The sequence below is a fragment of the Capsicum annuum genome, chromosome 3 (assembly GCF_002878395.1).
Source record: "Capsicum annuum cultivar UCD-10X-F1 chromosome 3, UCD10Xv1.1, whole genome shotgun sequence".
Classification (NCBI taxonomy): domain Eukaryota; kingdom Viridiplantae; phylum Streptophyta; class Magnoliopsida; order Solanales; family Solanaceae; genus Capsicum; species Capsicum annuum.
The window spans coordinates 116,861,714-116,873,166 of record NC_061113.1 but is presented as its reverse complement, the minus strand read 5'-3'; positions in this window follow the sequence as shown (position 1 = coordinate 116,873,166).

Sequence of the window (11,453 nt, the reverse complement as noted above, 5' to 3'; positions counted from 1 at the left end):
TTGGGCCAGAGCATTTTTAGTGATATCTAACTGCTGAAAGTCCAAAGAGGATTCATCATAAGATTCAGAGATGAGGACATGATTATCAGACTGAAGATCAGGAAGGTTTTTGGAGAGATTATCCATGGATCGAGTTCTAGTTATTTGATAGAGATAAAATTTAGACAAGTATTTTAAAGGGGTAGAGAAGAAGATGAAGATGTGGATAGATGAAGTACGGTGGATTAACCAAGAGGAAGATGAAAAGATATGAAGTGAATAGAGGCAACTGCTTAAAGTGAAAAAATGGCAGAACAGATGTTCGAAAGGTAAACGAGTAAAGAGGCAGTAAATGAAAGAGAGATAAAGGTAAAGGTGGCATAAAAAGGGTAAGAGTAATGATGATGCTTATTCAAAAATAGGTTTACCAAGATTAAAAAAATGGCATTAGGGTGCAATAGTAGTTAAAAAATAGTTTACCAAAAATAAGAAAATACAAATCATTAATGTTGATAATACCAAGCCTTTTTCGTAGGAAACAAAATCTCTCTTCCAACAAGGGTTAAGTTAAAATGTCTACTAACTAATTTTTGGAATCAATAAATTTTAGAAAAAAATTGCCATTTTCGACATGATCTCAAATAAAATGGTGTTTAATGTCAATGTTTTTAGCCCTAGAATTGTGCATAGTATATTTAGACAAATTAATTGCACTGGTGATGTCACACATTATAGGCATAGATTCAAAGGTCAAATTGAAATCAATTAATTGATACATGATCCATAAAATTTGAGTATCACAACTTCCAATGGCTATGTACTTAGCTTTGGTGGTTGATACAGCGACTGAAGTTTACTTCTTGCTGTGCCATGAGATCAAGGCATCACCAAGAATTTAGCTTGTTCCACTAGTGCTTTTTCTATAATTCTTATCACTTGTAAAGTCATAACTAATTAAGACAAAATGAGAGGAGTGAGGGTACCATAGTCCAATATCATGTGTTCCAATAAGATACCGAATTATCCATTTGACGATAGTCAGATGAGACTCTTTAGGAGCTGACTGAAACCTTGTACATGCTGAACATAATGTCTAATAGACTGGTGGTTAAGTAGAGGAGTAATCCAATCACTCCTCTGTATGATGAATCTGAATCATGACTTGTGGAGGGACTCACATAAGCCTTTCCCTTTTCCATACCAAACTTATTGATAAGTTCTTTTGTATATTTGGCTTGACTAATGAATGTACTTTTTAGAGTTTGCTTGATTTATAATCCTAAGAAAAATGAGAGCTCTCCCATGAGACTCATTTCAAATTCTCTTTTCATCAAATTTGCAAAATTTTGACACAAGGAAATGTTAGGATTACCAAAGATAATATCACCAACATACATTTGCACAATGAGTAAATTAGAGTCAAGCTCTTGGGTAAAAAGAGTTGTATCAATTTTGCCTTTTTTAGAAATTATTGTTTGACATGAAAGTACTCAACCTCTCATACTAAGCTTTGGAGCTTGTTTAAGATTGTAGAGTGCTTTTGACTGTTTAAAAACATGGTTTGGATGGGATGTATTTTCAAAACTAGGAGGTTGTTTTACAAAAACTTCTTCATGAATAAATCCATTCAAAAGGGCACTTTTGACGTCCATTTGAGATATTTTAAACATTTGAAGGCAGCCAAGGCTAATAAAATTTGAATTAACTCTAACCATCCTACAGGAGCAAAGGTTTCATAATAATCAATACCTTCTTATTGGGAGTATCCTTGAACTACAAGTCTGGCCTTCTTTCTGATAACCTTACCTTCTTCATTCTTATTTTTATAGACCTGTCTGGTTCCAATAACTGAGCAATTTTTAGGTCTTTCAACTAGATTCCTACTTGATTTCATTTAAGCTGATCTAATTTTTCCTTTATGGCCTCAACCCAAGATTCATCTTTGAGGGATTCATTTGTCTTCTTGGGCTCAATTTGAGACATAAGAGCAATAGATGCTTGCTTTCTCAATGAAGCTCTTATATGCATCTTGTTATCTGGGTTTAATGATAAATTAATTTAGAAAGCTAGAATTATTCCTCCACTCTTTTGAAACATTTGTTTTAGTCGCTTTATTAGAGGGAGTCGGCTCTAGAAGGGTTGTAGTCGACTCATCATTTGGTGGCTCAGGAATTGTAGTTGCCTTGGCTCCGGATTATAGATCATTTACCTATTCTTCATAATAGTTAAATGCATAGGAGGGTGATTATTTTCATCAAATAAAATATGCATGGATTCCTCAACACATAAAGTCCTTTTATTATAAGCTCCGAAGGCACGACAAGTGAGAGAGTAACCAAAAAAATTCCTTCAACACTTTATTGATCGAACTTTCCTAAGTTATTCTTACCATTGTTGTGGATGAAACACTCATATCCAAATGGATGAAAGTAACTAATATTACGCGTTTTCCCTCTCCACAGCTCATAGGGGGTCTTCTTTAGAATTGGTCTGATGAGGCATCTGTTGATGATGAGACAAGTGGTGCCTACTACTTATGCCCAAAAGTGATCCGAAAGATTGTGTTCTAGTAGTATAGTTCTTATAGTCTATTGAAGAGATCGATTCTTTTGCTCATCCACACTATTTTATTAAGAAGACCACAGTGATGTATAAGTTTTGAGAGTACCCGTTCTGAGAATAGTATTCCTCAAACGATTTTTTCTCAAACTCTCCTCTATGATCACTGTGAACATAGGTGATGAACTGTCCTGCTTTTCTTTGAACTTTTCTATAAAAGATCTCAAAATTTATGAAAGCTTCATGCTTATGTGCAAGAAAAATTACCCAGGTAAAATAAGAATAATCATCAATAATAACAAAAACATATTTTTTCCACCCATACTTGCGGTCTTGTGGGTCTAAACAAATCTATGTGGATTGTTTAAAGTGGTCTGGAAGTAGAGATGATGTCTTTGACCTTAAATTATGTCTGAGTCTATTTACACAATTGGCAAGTATCACAGATATGATCCTTTTCAAATTTGAGTTTTGGCAAACCTTTCACCAGTTAAAGTCTAGAGAATTTCTCAATGATATACATATTGGCATGTCTAAATTTTCTATGCGACAATCAAGTGGCATTGGTTTGCACAGTAAGGCAAGTTAGAGAAGCAAAATTAGGGTTATTTAGAACATAAATATTATCTACACATTCACCGATGAGAGAAAGTTTCTTCTATCATGGAGCAACTTTCAACTTTAAAGGAGACTCCAAAACCTGCCTCACATAGCTAACTGATACTGAGCATGTTGTGTTTGAGTTTGTCTATGAGAGACACCTCAATGAGTTCAAATAAGGAGTTGAGCTTTACTGAGCCAACTCTAATGACATCTCCTTTAGCATTATCTCCAAATTTGACTGTTCCTCCTTTTGTTTTCTTAAGAGAACAAAAGCTTTCTTTCTTTTCGGTCATATGTCTTGAATATCCACTTTCAATGACCCATATTTCTTTCTTGTAACTTTTGCATATGTGTTCCTTTAAAATAAGGAAGTTATTTTGTTTAGGTACCCAAGTAGTCTTGGGTTCGTGAGAGTTAGAGGTGCTTCATTTAGGTATCCAATCTTACACAACTTTTGAAATTTACCTATAGCTATGTGATTTGTGCCCTTAGTGTCCACAAAAGTATAACAAATTGGTTTTTGAAAGGAAAAGGAAGTTATGGCTGATTCAAATGATTTTTATGAGGAACTTGAGATTGTTTCAAAAGAATTTGATCATATAAAACTGGGACTCGGTGATTTTCTAATGCTATTTAATTGCATTTTTACATCATCAAGTTCTTACTAAAGTAATTTGATTTTAATTTGACATGCTTTAATTTTTATTTGACAATTTCTTCGTTCCTCCTCAAGTTTTCATTTCAACCGAGCTTCCTAGTTTTGCTTTTCTTGACCAAGTTTATTGTATTCATTAATAACTTTTTAAAGCTCATTGGTTATCATATCCAGATTTGATTCAAAGATGTTACAATTATGACAGTTGTATGGTCTTACCTCGCTTGATTCACCTTTTGACATAAAGCATATGTTGGCTGCTTCTCTTTTTTCCTCAGTTTTATCTTCATCACTCCAAGCCCCAAAGTTTTATTTCTTCTAGATGCTTTTCTTTTCAATTCTGGACAGTTTTTTTAAAGTGACCTGGCCTTCCACGATAATAGCAATGATCATCGTTCCTTGTTAACTAATTGTTTTTGACTCCTTGGGGTCCCTACAGTCTTTGTTTCAAGATATGCCTTACTTCGGGGTTTATGAATTACTTCAGGGTTTATGAGAGCCATTCCTTTGCTATTAGCTTCTTCCAGGAAGTCTTCCTCTTCAGTTGATACAACATTAAAGGCAACTGGCTTCTTTTTTTCCTTTTGTTATACCTGTTGATATAATTTTGTTCATAGGCAATAAGATTACCACGTAATTGATCATATATCATATTGTGGAGGTTTCCATATTCTAGGATGACAACTTTGGTTTTCCATAATTTAGGAAGGCTTCTGATAAGCTTCTAGATTTGTAGGTTGCGTGGGTAGATCATCCCTAATGATTTTAGCCCATATACCATCTTATTGAATCTAGCAAACATTGATTCCATGTTTTCATTTTCTTCCAATTTGAATAGCTTATACTCATTCACTAAAGCGGCGATTTTTGACTTTTTGACTTTGGTGTTCCCTTCAAAGGTTACTTCCAATTTATCCCACATCTCTTTTGTGGTTTTACAGGTTGATATCTTGTCTTATTCTTCTCTGCTGATAGAATAAAAGATTAAACTTATAGCTCATGCATTATTTTGAATTACCTTTTATTGTTCTTTGGTGACTTCAAAATTTTCCAGGTCCTCTACGTCAGTACTACTTGATTCCTTGTTTTGTCCTTGTCCTTGTCCTTGTCCTTGTCCTTGTATTTATATTTCTCTTTTAAGTGTTGAAATTGGCTTTGGTCCCTTCTTAATGACAACCCATTCTTGGAAGTCATTTGATTGGATGAAAATTCTAAATTTGTTCTTCCAATAGGAGTAGTGTTCTCCATTAAAGTATAGTGGTCTTGTGGAGGAGTGACCATTTAAAGAAGAGATCCTGGAATTTGGTAGTTGGCCATTTGATCTTTACTCACGTATGGTTAAGCAACACTATTGGTGAAACCTACTTTGATACCAATTGAAATTCAAGAGGGGGGTGAATTGAAAAATTTCTATGAGTCGGCTGACAAGCCTTCACAGTCAACTTACCAGCAAATCAATGTACTTAACAAGGTAGATTAGATTTAAGCAAATAAGCAAGTCAATAAGTAATTATAAAATAAAAATTCAAAGATTTATCCTTGTTCGGAACACCAATGTGGTGTTTACTTCCAGTCCCATTGGGTTACAACGTTTCCTTACATCTTTTCAAAGTGGATTCTAAGTACAACAGTAGTGAACAAGTTCTGAAACTTATTTTGATTTTTAGATCTTCTGACACAACCTCAATCAGTTTGACTAAGTTGAATTGATCTTACTCTTGTGTAACTATTGTAAACTTAAGAAGTACAAAGCTTTGATGAGACTATTGAGACACATTAAGATATTTCCTTAAAGTTGTGTGAGTAATTCGATCTTTAGTCCTTCTATTTTATATTCTTTAGCTGCTCCGGCTTCTTTTCTTTATAAGAAAACCCAAGAGATTTCTTCTCAATCAAGAATTTGAATTGATTCCTTGATTGGAGGATGACACCGTATGGTATGTCTATATCAGATACGTCTATACAGAGTGCAACCTTCTTATCACAGCCCTACATGTCCATATCAGATGTCCATGTAGGGGATGTGGTCTTCTTTTTTTTTGCTTTTGTGGTGATAGATTTGTCAGCCTTATATTCAGAGAGCCAGTAAGATCCATGGTTGATACTATCCCAAATTTATCATGGACCATCTTGTGAGTGGATGCATTCTTTCATTTGCAAAATATTCTTAGATATCTTGGATTGATTCCTTAGGTATCCCAGAATCTCTTTTGATCTTTTGTATCTATCGTGTATCCTGAAAGATATTTGTTTAGTAGTTTGTCTTTATAAAAATATATAGTGAGAATGTAGGGCTAACACTAAGTAGGAACCAAACCCTTTAGCCAATTAGGACTCTAACCCTCTTCATACAATAGGAATCCAAAGTCCCAAGTAGGAACCAAATTATTTAGCCATGTGAGACTCTCACCCATTGTCCAATAGGACTCTGAAGTTTTAATTCAAAACCATTTCACGATCACCAAGACCTTTCAAAAGCCAATTTAGCCATTTATGCCAGGCATTAGTTCAAAATAGTAGGCAAATCCAAATAATAACTCACATTCCAAAACCAATCATGCAAGTGGGTTAAGTTTCTCATCAATTTAAATATCAAAATTCAATCACTTAGGGAAAACCATGACCGTTATTCCATAACCATGCCTATGTACCCTAATGAGTTTGCAAATCATTAATTCAAAGCATAATTAATTGAAAAAAAAACATGGAAAAAGCATTTAAATAATCATTGTCCAAAACCCTCAACCCATCATTTAAAACCCAACACCAAAATTATGTGAATACCAAATCAATTCATTCTATAATCAAAACACAAGTTTAGAGAGAGAGATACATGCCTTAATTACTAAGAAATTTGGAGAATAAATCACCCTTGAGCCCTAAAAGACCAAACTCTTAAAACCCTAGGTTTGCCTTTAAATGGGGAATTTGAGAAAAGAGAGGAGAGCAATTGTTTGAGTAATGAGGGGTTATAGGGTCCCCTAGGGTATTTTAGGTCGTGATTCCCTTTGGGGAAAGAGGGAAATGTCCAAATTTCCTTTTAAATAAAAGGTAAAAAGTATCGCCAGTTGTCATGGGTCACCTTACGACTCGTGATGACTCTTTATGAGTCGTCACCATGACTCATGGTGAAACTAGAATCTCAGGTCACCCACACTGGTCTGACTACGAGTTGTATCCTATGACTCGTATTCAAACCTTATGACTCATATGATCCAATCATAGTCTAGACAGCAACTCAGGGACCCCCTCACTGATGACCCTATGACTCACATCATATGACTCGCATAGAGTCTTAAAGACTTATTGAGTCTAGTCATACTCAAAATAGATATCTTTGGCAATCTCACTGGTCAACTTACGATTGGGGTTCTACAATACGCAAGGTGACCATACGACATATAAGATAAGTCGTAGGTTGGGCAGTAAGCTCAAAATCTAAGAAATTTTCCAAGAACCCAAATTTAGGGTGTTATAAATATGCAATGAATTGTCTAGTTCTTCCTTGTTATTGAATGACATTCCCTTGTAAAAACTAGTCTCATTATTTTAAAGATTGTTCGACTGTGTTAATTGAGAACTGCCTACTGTATTACTCGCAATAATGGGTGTAGGTGTTGATGATTCTCCTTCACTTCATCTTTACTCGCATCATCATCTGGGATATCTATGTCTAGATTATCCAATTTATCATCAAACATATCTTGTTATTTTTGTTATTTTTGTTCTATATTCTGATTCTCATTCCCTATTAGTTTTTCGACCATGTACACCCTTAAAATTGGCCTAGTTGCATCACTCAAATAAGCACACAAACGAAGCTAACCATTTATCTTAAAAGGTAGGACCCTCTGATTTTAAAAAGAGTTATGCATGTAACTGATGACAAAATCTTTTGGTTGGCAATTTAGTCCACAATAGCTGATGATTAAGTTCAAAAAATCATCATCTATTTGGAATGTTATTGCTATCATCTCTAGCATTTCACCATCCTTCTAACGCCAAATATATTGATTGTTCTTCTCGATCTATTCACCATGACAATCAACCCCTATTATTATTGATCCCTCCATTAATAGTACCTAAAAACATTTGTTAAAAAAGTTAATATTGATATTATAGTAAAATTAATAATGATAGTATATACAACAAAAATAAATTATATACACTACAATATCATTATCAATGTTGCAACAAATGACTTATCTACTGTAATAGATTGTCCATTTTTTGGGATTGACGTTATAATAATGTATAACCTAAAGTTGATTCCAATAGATGAGACATTTATTACAATAGGTTAGTCATTTATTGTAACAGAATAGCCATCCATTACAACAGATAACTCATCGGTTGGATTCAACTTTAGTGTTGTAACGTGAATCCAACAGATAAGTCATTTGTTGCAACAAGTTAGTCATTTGTTGCAACAGATGGATAATCTATTTCAATAGATGTCTCATCTGTTGGATTCAACTTTAGGTTCTATAGTGTTGTAACATGAATTCCAATGGTAAATCATCTATTGCAATAGGTGAGTCATTTATTGCAACAAATGACTCACTTGTTGCAATAGATGACCCATCTATTAGATTTATGTTACAACACTATAGAACCTGAAGTTGAATCTAATAGATGAGTCATTTGTTGCAACAAGTCATCTGTTATAATAGATAGATAGTTTGTTACACTAAATGACTCATCTTTTGGATTAAACTTTAGGTTCTATATTGCTATAATATGAATCCTAACAAGTGAGTCATCTGTTGCAATAAATGACTTATATGTTAGAATCAACTTCAAATTCTATTATAACAGGTGAGTCATTTGTTGCAACAGGTGAGGCATCTATTGCAACAGATGACCCATCTGTTGGATTCATGTTATAACACTATAGAACTTGTAACATGAATCCAACAGATAAGTCATATATTATAATAGGTGACTCATCTGTTGCAATAGGTGACTCATCTGTTGGATTCAACTTCAAGTTCTATCCATTGTTTAAAAAACAACAATAACAGATATACTCAGATGAGAAATTCAACTAAAAATCATAATTTTACTTACCAAAATAACCTATGGAGTAATGTCCAGTGATATACAAATAATATATAACCAAAAAATTTGGTCCAAGAGCAACAGTAGGGGTAATAACAACAATGGTCAAGAAGAAGAAGATGATGATGAACAAGAAAAGATGATCATGAAGAAGATGATGATGATAATGAAGAAGAAGATGATGAAAAAATAATAACAAAAAATCGACAATAAAAATATAGAGAAAAAATAACAATAAAAGTGAAGAGAGAGAAACACGCATTTTCCCTCCCATTTTAGTTATATTAGGGTTTCAGTTAGGTCAAAGTGTAAAATAAAAAACTTGTGTTCAAATCTCAAACTTTCTTAGCACATCATTAAATAATTGTCACCTACACTCAATTCTTAACACTTGAGTCACCTACACTTTATTATAAAAGTTTTTTGTCACTTATAATTCTATCTTCGTGGACTCGTCTTGTTATTTTTAATACTCTATTTTATTTTTATATTTAATTATTTTCTATTTAGCCCATGAGCTGGCCCGACCCATATTGTTCAAGCTCTACGGGTCAATGGGCTTACTCGAGTTAAAGTAAAACTCCTGTTCTCAAATGAGCTGAAAAATTTTTTAACCTAATTCTATCAAAATATGGGTTAGGTCAGCCCAATGGGCTTGACCCACCGCTCTATTTCTAACTTAATTAATATTGTAGTATCTACTTATCCTTTTAATTAAGGAAAAATGGTTAAATTTACCCCTCTACTTTAAAAAATTAGATAAATATACCCTTCGTCATACTTTGGAGTCAAATTTACCCTCATTGAAATACTTTGGGTCAAATTTACCCCTCTACTTTGGCAAATTGGCTGACTATACCCTCCGTTATATTTTGAGGCCAAATTTATGAAACACCCTAGGTTCTGGTCCTTGGAAAATTTCCTGGGTTTTGAGTCTTATACTGATCATACGACTCACCGTACGAGCTGTATGGTGAGGGTACAGGTCAAGTAACCTATCTCGTATGTTGGACAGTATCCAACCCCTCTTAATTTTGTTATGGGTACGAGTTAAGGGTACTTATCGTATGCTTGGGTATGAGTTGGTATTGATGGTCATATGTTGGATAGTCCTGGGGTTCAAGTGGCTGCCTAGGGGACCACTAGTATTTTAGGGTATGGCTTGAGTGGGGTAGTCGTACCTACCTGCGGGAATTTTTTTACAGTTTAAGTTGGGGTCATTCTGGACATTTTTCCTCTTAATCCATCATGACCTCACGACCTAAAACACTATTGGGACTTTATTTACCCTATTATTCTAATCTTTAACACTCAAAAACTCTCTCAAATCTTTCTTAAGATCTTGGGTTAAGTAAAGGCTTGGGTTTCCTTCAAGGTGGTCAATTAAGGCTCTAGAGGGTGATTTCTCTCCATCTTCTTCGCAATCTAAGGCATGTTACTCCTCCCTCATTGTTAGTTAAATTGAAGACATGTTTTATGAATGGTTTTCATGGCATAATTGTGATATAGTTTTGGGTTTTGAATTATATGTTGGGAGTTTTGGTTATTAATGGTTGATTTATGTTTTCCTATGGCTTTACTTATGATTTTCATATTATAATGGTGTTTTGAACATGTGGTTGGATGGGAATGGCCAATTGGTACTTGGTTTTGGTTTTGAAAACTATATGCCCTCAATATGTTTGTTAAAATGCCTTTAAGAATAGTTTTTTCACATGGTTTGACTTTTATTGAAATTATTACAATGTATAACTTGATAATGGAATCTAAATTTGGTTTAAATGGTTTTAAATGAATTGTAAAGGCCTTGGTGTCCACGGCTTTGGTTTAACTGGTAATTATATGGGAAACATGGAAATCCCCTAAGTGATTGGCTAAGGGCATTGTTGCAAGCTATAGTCGATATGGCAATACCACTTCTTATAGCCTTGGTTAATAATACATAGAATTGGTGGTTTGATTGTGTGCTAATGATTTTATTGGGCAATAATGACGGGTTGTGATAGCTAACCGTAAAGGTGTGAGTCCAATGGACACACACTAGAAACTTATGTTTACCGACATGAGGAGTGGTCATGGTGACTATGTACTTGTGGGGTACATGGGAATCCCATAAGTTATACTTGTATATATGTATCATGAAGGGTAAAGGGTACACGGGAATCCTCTGTCTCTATAATATCTCTGATACGTACGGCTATATGCATTGGGGCCCGTTCAAGGGTAACACTAGACCCATATAGCCTGTGGGTGGTTTTAGGATAGTTAAGCTACAAAAATCCAAGTTAAGGGTTTTAAATACATGTTAAACCCGGGTTCCTTCCCGGCATGGATTTTACATATATATATGTAAAATTCATGCCGGAAAGGAAATTGGGTTTGGTAAAATCCATGCCGGGAAGAAAACCGGGTTTAGCATGTATTTAAAACCCTTGACTTGGATTTTTATAGCTTAACCATCCTAGATTTATATATATATATATATATATATATATATATATATATATATATGGATGTGAATGCATATGGTTATACACTTAGTTTTAAATATTGTCATTATTTTACCCTTACCTAACTACATGCTAGCATTCACCCG